Here is a 12,871-nt window from a genome sequence, read left to right as displayed (position 1 = left end):
CAGCATGACTCACTTGACTGCCAACATAGAAGCTAGATTGTATTTGTCATGGTATCACATAGGTTATTTGGTTCAATCTGTGACATATCTGCATTTGACTTCCTGAAGCACTCCTTGTCAGCTTCGAAAGTGTCAAAATACAGACTCCTTTTTTAAATATCTAACCAACTTCTCTGCATTGTTTTTAGAATTCTAAAACAAGCCTTGAAATCTGCAGTTTGTTTTACATAACTTAGTAACTAGTCATATATCTTCTTTGTATGCTAGAATTCTTTGCATTCTTAAGTTGTTGTGCTTACTTCTGCCATGGTCAGAAGTTGTGTTGAGAAATAATCCCAGTTATCTTTGGGAAGTTTCCAAAGGAGTTGCTCCACCTCTTATCTGCAGCACTTTACAAAACAGTGAGATACTGTGGCTCTGTCTTTCTTTCAGTTATCCTAAATACCTTTGGTTTTGCCAGGATTCTTATCTCAATGCCAAAGTAAGCATAGTGCCTTTAATTTTGTTGCATGGATTCTGTTAATTCAGTTAGTTCTGTAATTTTCTTTTTCTTGTGTTACACAAATTACATGAAACATACTCTTACAGTTATAAAGTGATCGGCCTAATACATGCTAGAGAAGAAGGAAAATACCTGCAGCTTATAAGAGCAAAAAAAAAATATATAAATCTGACAAGTTGTATTAGTTCTCAAGTTCAGCATACCTTTGTATCAGCAGGAAGCCTGGAGAATTCAGGGAACTTAATGAGCCTGGAAGTTCTTTTTGAGTGACTTCTATGGGATTGGATTGAATGTAAAACATTTGAATAAAGAAAAAAACTGCAATACAGACAGAGCATAGCAAACTCATGATAAAAGAACATAATCAGTATATGTTCAAGTAAGACATTTGGATAAAGAAAAAACTGCAATACAGACAGAGCATAGCAAACTCACGATAAAAGAACGTAATCAGTAAATATTCAAGGACAGAATGAAAAAAATGTGTAAAGAAAAAGCATCTTTTTTTCATCTAAAAGATGAAGGTCATTCTAAAATGTGTGTAGTGAGATGGTGCTTTCTGAACAATATAAAACCAGCTGAACTTTATGCAGCAAACTTAATGACTGCTTTGGAAAAAAGTTCAAGACTGGAGGAATGCTATCTCTGTGCTAAAACTGTGTTATAGTATTTCACTAACTGCTAACAAAGCTATCTTGATTTGTGTAAGGCAGTTGAATAGGGTGATACGAGGTGAAGTAATTAAATATGAATTTTAAGGCTACATCTCCTGGCATCAAGCTGGCTTTCGTGACATTGTCCCATCATCTCTATCTCATTTCTCTGGCATGACACAGTATCTGATTGGTCTCATTACTGCTGAACTGAAAAAAAAAAATCCTGTCTATGTGGTTCAGCCCTTTTCTCCTTCTATTCCACCCCTAGCTGTTATTTCATATAATCTCCTTTGTCATTTTCTGCTAAATGTGCCTTGTGATCCTAGATCTCCATTATTTCTGGCACGGATATGGAATGAGGTCATCTCCACTCAGTTGGTTTGAGTTGTGCAGCTGTGTGGAGAAAACAAATGTGCTAATTTGAAGGGTGGGAGGAGATGGTGTGAGGAGGAGAAACGCAGAGCTGCAGGGAGCCAGTCTGGGTGCTCCTGTGTTCTGGGCTGTAGCACAGTCTTATTCCAGAAGAGCCTTTGGAGGCAGTCTCCACGTTGTCTGACAGCTTTTCTATCAGTGAACTCCCAGAGGTTGCTGGGACATGCCTAGGTGAGAAGAAACGGTGCAAAAGATATGTATTGTTTTTGCTCAGATGTAATATCGATTATTGACGTTAATGGCTGCTTGAAGAAATCACTTAAAAACTGGAATGCAAAGCAAGTACTTTGCTAGAAGTCTTTGGGAAAAAAAGGGAGGACAGTGGAGGAAGGGACTCTCAGCTCATGGAAGATGTTTCACTGACACTGAGAAACTGCTAACTGGCTTATGAAAGAGAGGAAAGGAGGCTGTGAATAATAGCCTTAGGTAGGCAAGAGGGAACAAGTCATAAGCAGACAGCTGGCTTGGGACACACTGTGAGGGCAAAAAGCTCAGAGGAAAAGTGGGAATTGTGAGAAGACTGCAGAGAAAGGAACATGACCTACTTTGTAGTAGAAACCCATCCAGCACTGCAATGCGATTTTCCACATAAGCATGTTGGATAAGCATGCCTACAGGGATGTGATCTGCTTAACTGACAGTGCAGAGAGCAGTGATCACAGGGTCCTAAACAAACAGATAACAGGATTTGTATTGTACCATCCCAACCTGCACAGTGCTCCACAGAGGAGTGGTGTGGTCCTGCTGACCACAGTGTCTGGGCTATCTTTACTATTTGCTCTGTGATTTCCTTTGTTAAGAGGAGAGGAGTTGACCAAACTACTGCTTTTAGGTAGTCATAGAAAAATAGAGCTAGAATGGTTCTTCAGAAGTCATCTAAGTAAGTCTCTACCAGCTGAAAAGCAGCCTCAGCCCCTCAGAAGCATCCCTGGAAGATACTTTTCTAGCCTGTTCTTCAGAACTTCAAGGGTCCAACTGTCCACATCTAGTTCCAGTCACACTGGCAGAAGAGAGCACTGAACAAAGAGACTGCAGTTGTTTCACTATCAGCACATTTGTATTGTACATTTAGATTCCACAGGGAAAGGCCTCTCTGCTGGTCCTGCACTCCTGGCTGTGCCAGAACTTTGAAAGCACAGAAACACCCTGATTACTGGACCAGCCAATTTGCCACCTCTGTAATTATAGTAAAAGATATGAGACAGGTGAAGTCTGGGAAGATTCCAATTTAGTCCCAACTCTCTATCTCCAAATGCCTTCGCTTGTGGTTTTCCTGGAATTCTTGAAGCTGCAGTCTTATAAAGAGCTACTGAACTGAAAGTAGCGTACCACCTTTGCAAGGCAAAAAAAAAAAAAAAAAAAGTCCTGCCTCTGCTGGCATGAGATAGAGAGTTCCAATGCCTTGAAAGCAAGTGATCAATGGGATTGGTCTGCCACATTCATCTGTGTGTTTGTGGGAATCCTTTCAGCTGCTCTTGTATGCATATCCTACACCTCCAGGGTCTTGCTGATTAATTACCACCTGATGAGGCTCTGGCTCACTACTCATATGTCTTTAGGGAAATCTCCATAAAATTCAGTGATGCTGTTTTGTTTATCAGAAATCAGAGGGTCAGATAGCCTCCAGGTGTATGACTGTGAATCTTTCATTCATTTTGAAAGAACAAAATAGTTGTGTTGAAATGCTCCTTTAATCTGTAGGAAAGTGAGACTTCTAGTGCTGGATCACACGCATACATGGATGGAATGTTTTGGACTCTCAGTCCCTCATACCAGAGCACTCTGAATGTTTCTGTTCATTACACTGAATCAAGGGCTACACCTTTGAGCTAGAAGGCATAAATGATGTTTCTGTGGTTACAAATACCACAATCTATGCACAGAATTAAGGCAGATCATCAAGGATTGTGAGCGACCTTCCCTTCAGTCATTCAGGAGGACGAGGCTCTTGTCTCCTGGCTTCAGAACTGCAGCACAATGTCAACTTCCAGAGACTACAAGCTTCTCAGGAAGCTGCAGGGATGTGACCTTGTCAAAATGAGGCTCGCATATCACAGGTTCATAGATGATAATTACAGAAGCCTATACCAGGTTTCCACCACAGGGTGTCTTCACTCAGCTGAGATCATGGGCAGTGGAGGGGGAGAGCAGCACATCTTCTCCACAGGCACAAGTGATAAGAACAGAGTTAATGACACAGAACAATGCCTCAGAGCACAGAGTGTGAGGCACCCAGCGATGGGGTGGCTGCGTCTGCTGTCTGTCAAACAAATGCGCACTTTTGACTTCATACTCTGTGTTCCTTTCATGTCATTTCCTAAATTGTGATGGACAGCACTGTGTATTTTCACAGAGGGAAAGGGATGATTAGTCTGGGAAGAGGAAAAGTTAAGTATGCGTTTTGCCAATACCAGTTTTTGCTTGTCTGCACAAAGGAAGAAATGCTGAACAGAAAAAAGCATACAGAAAAGGGAAGAAAAAAGACAGTTTCATAACTGATGTTGTTGAGAGCGTTTATGGTGATTTGCAGAGATCATGGCACCCAACAGCCTAGTCCTCTGGCCTCGTTTTTCTGTGCTTTTTTCTCTAATCTTACCTCATTGTTCTGCTGCTACCCTGATGTGTGGTTGTTTGGTTTGATATTTCTTTAAATTACTTCAATTTTCCAAACTCTTTTTCTCTCTGCAGCAAATAAAACTGCCAAGTCCTGGCTTTCAAGACAGTGCCTATGCCAGCAGTTAGTCAGACGTTAATTCTTTGCCTGCGCAACAACTGTCAGTGACTGCAGCAACAAAAAATTACAGAGAAGGTCCAAGTAGTGATCTGCCTCTGCCTAAAGGAGCTGGAGCTGTCTTTAAAATCAGAGAGGTCTAGTAAGCCTTACAGGGAATTATGAGAGAGAGTCTAGTGGAGGGCAACAAAGAAGACGAAGGGCCTGGACCATCTCCTGTATGATGAAAGGCTAAGAGACCTGGGTCAGTTCAGCCCAGGAAAGAGAAGGCTGAGAGGGGATATCATCGCTATTTATACATAAAGTGCAGGAATCAAGCTGATAGAGACAGACTCTTCTCAGTGGTGAACAGCAGTAGAACAGGGGCAACAGGCAGAAAATGGAACGGAGGAGGATCCATATGAATGTGAGGAGGATCTTTACTGTCAGAGTGATGGAGCACTGGAACAGGTTGCCCAGGGAGGTTGTGAAATTTCCTCTGGAGATACTGAAGACCTGCCCGGACATCTACCTGTGAGACCTGCTGTAGGAAACCTGCTTTAGCAGAGGGATAGACTCAGTGATCTCTAGAGGTCCCTTCCAACCCCCACAGTTCTGTGAGTCTGTGATTCTGTGAAAGCAGGCTGTGGAGCTGTAATGATTTCTGTTCCTGCTAAATAAATGGCAGATGACCAGAGGACAGTTGATGCTGTCCATGACTGTGACTTTCCCTTTATTTTAGAACAACTGTAAATTTACCCACACTAGATTTACTGTCAACCCTCTGACTATCATCTGAATGCCACTGTTCTTTAAATAGTAAGATAAATGGGAAAAGGTGCAATGTCTGACAGACTTTTTAATTCTGTCCAAACCATCCAAATATCCTGTCGTTTGAGTCTCCGTTGTTTTCACATGAAACTTATCAGCATCAAATAGGATTTGCAGAAGGAATTTCTTCTCCTTGTACCTCCATCAGGCAAGTGTTTTAAGTGAAGCAATTGACAAAAATTATTTTTCTTACATGATCTCGTTGGTATGGAATGCAAATGATTCAGCCGAACTTGTCATCCAGAACACTAGAATCTGGCAGTATTAGTTCCTGAAAACCATAGATCTGACAATACAATTATCATTACAAGACATTGGTGGTAACGTGCTGGTTTGGATGCATAAGAAAGATCTTACTGGGCCTGCTTCTAGATAAAGAATGGTAGACTGCTAAGATTTGGTTTGTGAGGTCAGCTGGATCCAGCAATAATTTCCTGAGTACTACAGAGACTTTTTTTTTTTTTAAAGAATGTTGTAATTTCTAATGGTTGGGGATGTATGGTTTTAAGCATTACTAGTGTTCTTCATCACTCAGAGGTACTGCATCAGATATACAATTAGAGAAGTCATGGGAAAGAATCTGGCAATTTTCTTAAGATTTGCAGAGGAAACCTCAGAAGTAGAAAGTCTGTTAATTGGGACTAAATTTGGTGTGTTTCTACTGTTGTCAAAAGCAGTTTTGTTGGGGAGGATTTATATAAGTCCAGATTTATGATGCAAACTCATGAGGCCATTACTGTGTGATTGCTAGGGGGATCACTTCTTGCAAGTATCATCCTATTCTCAATCAGCATTGGGGTGAGAGCTCAAGCTGCAATAAGCATCTTTTGAGACTAATCCTTTTGTCATAAGAAATCCATAAGAAAACCAAGAATAATGACAGATAACCACACATTTCCATGGAATCACTGGAGAGAGAGAACTCATCTTTTTGTCCCTCAAAATGTGCTTTGCTGTACTTTAATCAGAAAACTGAGAGTTAATCCAATAGGCAGCCAGCCAAACAAGGAAAGCAAATAAAACACTGGGAACTGATGAAGTCAGGTGTCTTACAGTTCTGTCTCATGCACACTGAATGGAAGACTTCGTGTTGTTAAGGTATTTATCAGGTCTCTGATTGTCTCTTCCATGGTTTCTTTGTGTCTAACTATGCAAAAAGTGATTCACTTTGTTTTAAGCAGAAGCGTGTGATAGTAACCATTGCCTCTGTACTCAGATGACTGTTCTCACTAAGCTCATGGACCTGAATTATCTTCAAGACCTTTGCCTTTCTCTCTAATCTTAGTGAAAACAAGAGCTGAGTAAAATGCAAGAACAATTCTTTGGGTGGGTGGGCACAGGCATCCCACCTTTCCTTAAGAAATCGTATGAGTTTTTTCAAAGAAATGGAGAAGACTGAGAAATTTGGGTAATATGTCTCTGTGGTACTCAGGAAATTATTGCTGAATCCAGCTGACCTCACAAACCAAACATGTTGATCCTGTATTGCTTTGACTGCATCAGAATTCATACTTTCAGAATATTTCTTCATTACACCTTGCAAGACAGAAATAATTTGTCTAAGCTGAATAGTTGTCTTTTTTTTTTTTTTTTTTCCTACCACCCTATAATGAATTTGAACTCCATGTACTATCTCTCCAGCTTCTTGGTTCATTAAGCACTGCACAAGCGCTTAATTTGTGTGTGCTCTTAATCTTTTGTGTTCACTAATGGATAGAATTGATACTATTTCTGAAATTAGCAGCTCTACAACAGCTGACTTCTTTAAGGTGCAACATGACTCCTTTAGAGTCACTCATGGAAAATCTACTACAACTCCCATTGCGAAGCTGTTGGAGATTTTGCTGAGGGCAAGACTAGGCCTGTAGAGACTGGGCTGTGGGGAAGTCTAGCTGCATTTACTCAGGCTGCACTATAACATTAAAGAGAATGCAGGCTTCAGGAGGAGTAATGCACAGTAATTAAAGGGGGGTAAAGAATTACAGTGATGAAGAAACAAAATGAGATGCTGTGTCACGCAGATGTTCCTATCTCTGTTACATTCCTTACCTGCTTTTACATTCTCCCCCTTACCTCTTCTTTCTGTAACCACAAGGTGATCATCACTCATGTGGCAGAGCTGTGCTTTCTGCAGCTTTGACTCTAAGGATTTAGAGACCCTGATCATTGTTCTCCTTTCTGAACATTTTGCCATTGTTCTTCATACAGAGGCACTGAAAGTAAAGTGAATAGATGCTTCTTCAGAATTACTGAAGGAACATTTATTTCACTAAGATTCCCAGTATTGCCCTTGGCACAGAGAGCATCCCACATTTGGGGAACACGTAAGACTTTTCCATCTTCAAGTTCTGAACATCCCTTACTCAGAAGTGCCTTCCTTCAGACCCAGTCTCATAAAAAGAAGCAATTATAGAAATACACAACATTTTTTTAACAAGCATATTGGGGACAAGAGATAACCATTTGTCATGAGTTCTCACCAGCTGCTGTGAAAAGAAAGCTGAAATGCGTAATAGAATATGTGGTATCTGATTAAAGAGAGCTTGCAGAAGGAATGCTATATTTAAGAGATATCACTTATCTCAAACTCTGTCACTTAGCGTATATTGCATTGAAAAATCAACACTGCTTTCGAGCAGCATTTTATTTTTAAAGTGTAAAAGCTACCACAGCCTAACAATGCACATAGGAAATACATGTTTTTGTTCTGCTACGTTTCCACCCTACATTAGCTACAACGCCTCAATTAACAGAAAGCTGTTAATGGAGCCAGTCAGTGCAAAGAAACCAAGATTTCATCTCCCATATGTGTAGGTATCTCTTCTTGCTGTAGCTCAGAGGGAGGTGCTGCCTTATTCCAGAGGAGAATCTTGCACTAAAGCAAGTACTTACTAGCTTACAAAGATGAGCTTTTTGCAGGAAGTTTGAGTACAACAAAAAAGTAATCAAGCATTTCACTGGCTGGAGCATAAATGCAGAAGAGGAGCTGTAACCTCAGAAAGTCAGTACTCACAGGCTGAAAAACATAGGAAAGCAAGACAGTTACACCAGGAAAATATTTAGATCTTCAGCAGTCTGATGGATTTAATACACACTAAGCAACATATAGAAAATGGAGATAGAGATGTGTACCTGTAAATTAAAAGGACACTGCTATCTGAAGATTACTCCCAGTGAAGGACATTAAATACAATAAATCACAGAAATGTTTTAATATGTGTTTTGTAATTCTGATTAAAAATAATAATAATAATAATAATAATTTTCACTGTTGAAAATATTTTGAATAGCTGAGATTCTTAGGCACTGGTTATGTTTGCAAATTTGATACCACAAAGCAGATGGCATTTATCATATACCACTGAAAGCACCTTTCCATCAATGTGCAGAGTACCTTCCTAGCAATAAATTCACACACCCAGGTGGTGGCTCCTACTTGCGTGAGATTTCAGTTCAAAATCACTCACTTGATTTTTTCTGCTTTTACTTAGTCAGGCTTTTCAGGACCCAAAAAAGACAGAAGCTCTTGAGGCAAATTCATGCATCTGCTGATGATGGGCAGATGAGCGTTTTCACTCAGGGCCCGCCTTCTGATGTGTGGGCACCTCCAACAGTTACTTCTGAGGAAACAATGGAATACAACTGTGTGTAGAAAGAAAACTGTGTAGAAAGAAAACAACAACTGCAGGTCTTTCCCAGGTATGTTGTGGGGCTGAGGAAATTCAGCCTACATGGCTCCAGTTGAGAAGCCACTTACTGTGCAGCTAACGAAGACAAGCAGACTCGTCATTGTCATGGTTTTATGAGTTTTGGTCATTGGTATTCCACATCATAACATCATGTAGTGCTCTGGGAGATAAAGTGTTAATGCTCCAGGTCCGGGTACCTGTCTGGAAGAGAAGAAGAACTACATTCCCCCGGGGGCTTTATGGTCAGAGAGGAGATATAACTCCTGGCAAGGTCACCTGATGTTCTCTTTCTTCATCAGGGCTCTCCTCCCTGCCGATCAACCGGACTGTGCGTCTCACCTCAGTGTTATAGTGAGGCCTATATACCGTTTGGACACTCTCTCTCATTATATTTGATTTATTAGCTTCAATTCTTAATTATACTGTATTATACAATGTTATCTTGCATTCTGATACTGTATTTAGTAAATCAGTTTGTTTCTTCTCCGGTCGTTGCCACTGTTTTTAATTATTTTGGGGTCCCCTGTTTCCCTTTTCTGGTGGAGTGGATTTGCGAAATCCCTCTGCCCTGCGTCACGGAACTGGGTTGGACCACACCATAAACCGCCGACAATCATTTAAGCCAACCCCCTTTGTCCTGCCTGAGGAAGATATGCTTTCCACAGTGGCAATTTGGAGAAAGCCAGAATTTTGTGTAGGGACCTGCTCTATATTGGCAGAAGTAGTCAGCGCTCTCTATCAGTTCCCTGTTGCTGCCCTTATAGTGTGACATTCAGCCCAGAGGATGATGCTTTGGTTGCAGGATTGCAGGGATTTTGGCTGGTGAGAAGAACAGCTGCCATAACGCTAAGGTAAGTATACATTTGGAAAAGAACACACTCCCTGCTTACTCTGTATGCTTTGGCTGTACATTGCTCTCTCCTGCATTGGGGGTTTTATTGTTGTCTCCTTGACAGCATGGACGATTGCCTGCAAGTGTCCTCAAACACACCTGCTGCTGGACACTTTGATATTGATGCAATTCCAGGAAAATGAAGGCTTTGGCAGCCATGCGTTGCCATTTATTAATTCAGATGAGACTGCTTGTGTGCACTGAGGACATGACCTTGTGCTGCAATCCACCTGCCTCTATCAGCAATGCTTCTCTGGGAGACCAGAGTGCGAAGCTCTTCCTGATGCTGTTTGTGGTAGAACTGATGGCTGGTAGATATCTTTTTTGCCCATTGCCAGAGTTCTCATAAGTCCCGCATCTTGAATTTTGTGGCTACAGCTGCTTCAGCTAATCTACAACAGATACCAGGGCACCATTACACCAGTATTTTTTTTCTATTTCCTTTCTATAAGCCAGGACTGTTGAGTTCACCAAGGTGGATTAAACAATGAGTGCATGTAAATTAGTATTACCTTCCTCCTGGTAACCAGACTTTGGTACAAACCCACTGTTAAATGAATGAGGACATGAATAGAGTGATACTAATGTAAGTTTCTCCCTTTTCCTTCCATGACACCAGGTGATGATTACACAGCTAACCCTCATCTCTGTACTTTCACTTGCTTACTGGTACCAAGGACAGCTAAAAGTAGCACGAATCATGTTGTCAGGTGGGCGAATTGGCCTTGTCTGAAGGACAGAAGTGCCTGGAGTGCACCTGGAGTATTGTGTTGGCATCAATCCCCTACTCTGCTCTTTTCTGTAAACAAGGCTGCACTTCTCCTTGGGGTCCAATAGATTGCATAAACACAGGTGGCCTGAGATACTTATTAAGCTGAAAAAGTTTGAAACTCTGAAGTTTAAATAAAACAAATCTTCAAGTGAGAGTTGATGTTGCACTAAAGCTGTTTCACTCTTATTTGTCCAGGGCTGTGGGTTTAGTTCTTGGTCCTTCCCACTGCCTGAATCTTAAAACAAGATCTAAGACTCTCATGCTCTGGGCACTGCCTGCCTTTAATCATGGAGTACCCTTTTATTACAGCCTTTATTTCAGGATCTGGGAATGTGTGGGGAGTGGAGATGGCAAAGGTGTGGAGAGGCCTAGAGCAGTAGAACAGTAGAAATGGGGCTGAAGATAGGGCATATTTGGCTCCTCTGTCTTCTTGCCTTTACCAGGACAACAACCTAACAGGTTCAAATAGATCTTCTTTCCTTTAATTTTTTTCTTATTTTCTCCAATGAGCTGATGAGTTTACTGATGCTTCTAATAGAGCCAGAAACACTGAACCATTCAGCTCGTATCCACCCACCCTGGAAATGGGGGGATGGTTTTAAGCTGAGGGAAGGGAGATTTAGGTTGGACGTCAGGGGGAAGTTCTTTACAGAGAGAGTGGTGAGGTACTGGAACAGGCTGCCCAGGGAGGCTGTGGATGCCCCATCCCTGGAGGTGTTCAAGGCCAGATTGGATGGCGCCCTGGGCAGCCTGGTCTAGCATTAGGTGGGATGGTTGGTGGCCCTGCATGTGGAGGGGGGTTGGAGATTCATGATCCTTGAGGTCCCTTCCAACCCTGGCAATTCTGTGATTCTGTGATACAAGTTTTCCGATACCAAAACTAACTCTTCTGAAGTGTCTTGCATGTTGTGAGGTCCATAAGCTCATTAGAGTTAGTTTTGGCTGGCAACATCTCCTCGCTGCAAATGCTGCAATCCTTGAGACAAGAAAATGCAGATGCCAAATTAGCAAGAGTTGGTCGTTGCCATGGGAACCCAAATCTACCCTTGCAATATGGCATGGTATCAGGGCAAATAAATGGGAAATGATGACACAAGTAGGCATAGATGTTCATAGGGAGTTAGAAAATTCTTGAGCAATTTTCCTTTTCTCTCAACCTAGTTAGTAACCAAGAATATGAAATAAGCATGTGAGGTCTGTGTTTTTTGCTGTCACCAAACTGATAACCGTTCTGTCATTTTACAGTACAATTAAACTGGTCTGAGGGAGACAGGAAGGAAAGCAGTCTAACGAGTAATTCTAGAAATAAATTATAACTGATAACTTTCTTATCAGTTTTCCTTGTACTTCCCCTCCCTGCCTACCCATCCTGTTCTCTGCTCTGTTCCTGGAACTAAATGTTCAGTGCTGTGGCCTGCTGTTCCTGGCAATACATCTCAAACTGCAAGACAGGCCTCCTCCAAGGCTCAGACTGCTCTGCTGCAGGGACTCACCCATTACTGAGGAACAAGCATGTCCCATTTTTGTACATCTGATGCAGCTGTCTGGGGAAAGCTGTAGTGGAGGGCTTGTGTTTGCACACATTTACACACATCATTGCCTGTAGACTGGTGAAACATGGCTGCAGGTACTCCAGAGATCTGGAGGTAACTCTGGCTCATTCGAAGATTCTTCCCAGTCTGTCACTGACATGCCTAACTTGGTGCCATGTAGCATTTGCATTTGAAACGTCAGAGAGAATTACTGTAGGTTTTAAGGTCTAAGCACTGGCACCTCAAGGCCCCCCAAAAATGAATGTCATACAAAACACTGATAAGGAAATTTGCATAAACAGGAGATGACAGAATGATTCGAAACCCTGTAGAGCAATAATCTGTATCTGTGTATTCTCTACAAGTGTTTGGCACAAATATTTATTTCTCTGAAAGAGGTGCTGACAGAAATAGAATTCCCTGTTTTAAACAGAAGCTCTGAAGCCTTCCCAAAGAAGGGATCAAATACTCAGTTTTAACAGCACAGCACTTTTCTTCCTGTCAGTGACCCCCCAAACAAAAGTCCTTGTCAATGAAACAGCAATAGTGAGTGAGCAGAGGTTTGTTTTACCAGGCAGTGTGGATGAGGCAAAAAGTACTTGCCTGCAGCAGAGGAAACATAAGGCAAGGAAACTTTCCATCATTCTCCTGGAGAGGACTGAGGAGGTGATTAAACATGTTTTTCTTCCTCCCCTACACCATCAAGGCCTGCTGTGGTAATGGAGGATTTCAAACCCGCTGCCTCCTTTAAAGAGTAGTGACAGCTGAGGCAGGGATCAGATGCTGGCATGGTTTGAGCATACTGCAGTTTTGCTTTTTGTAGGATGTGTTTCACTTTGTTATTTGTTTTTTTTC

General features: G+C 41.7%; 1 long non-coding RNA gene across 1 annotated transcript in view; it reads left to right on the top strand.

Moving 5' to 3' along the window:
* The first annotated feature begins 9,471 nt into the window (after positions 1–9,471).
* The window catches only part of LOC149913013 (uncharacterized), a 31,981-nt gene continuing 28,581 nt past the window's right edge, over positions 9,472–12,871 (top strand). Inside the window, exon 1 of the long non-coding RNA XR_016462329.1 lies at positions 9,472–9,671. This is a non-coding gene — a long non-coding RNA (uncharacterized LOC149913013). The remainder of the gene's footprint in view (positions 9,672–12,871) is intronic.

Source organism: Phasianus colchicus, chromosome Z (genome assembly GCF_987193195.1).
Source record: "Phasianus colchicus chromosome Z, bPhaCol1.hap1.1, whole genome shotgun sequence".
In the NCBI taxonomy this organism is placed as follows: Eukaryota; Metazoa; Chordata; class Aves; order Galliformes; family Phasianidae; genus Phasianus; species Phasianus colchicus.
The sequence above is the reverse complement of the archived record's forward strand: the minus strand, read 5'-3'. Positions and strand labels throughout refer to the sequence as shown.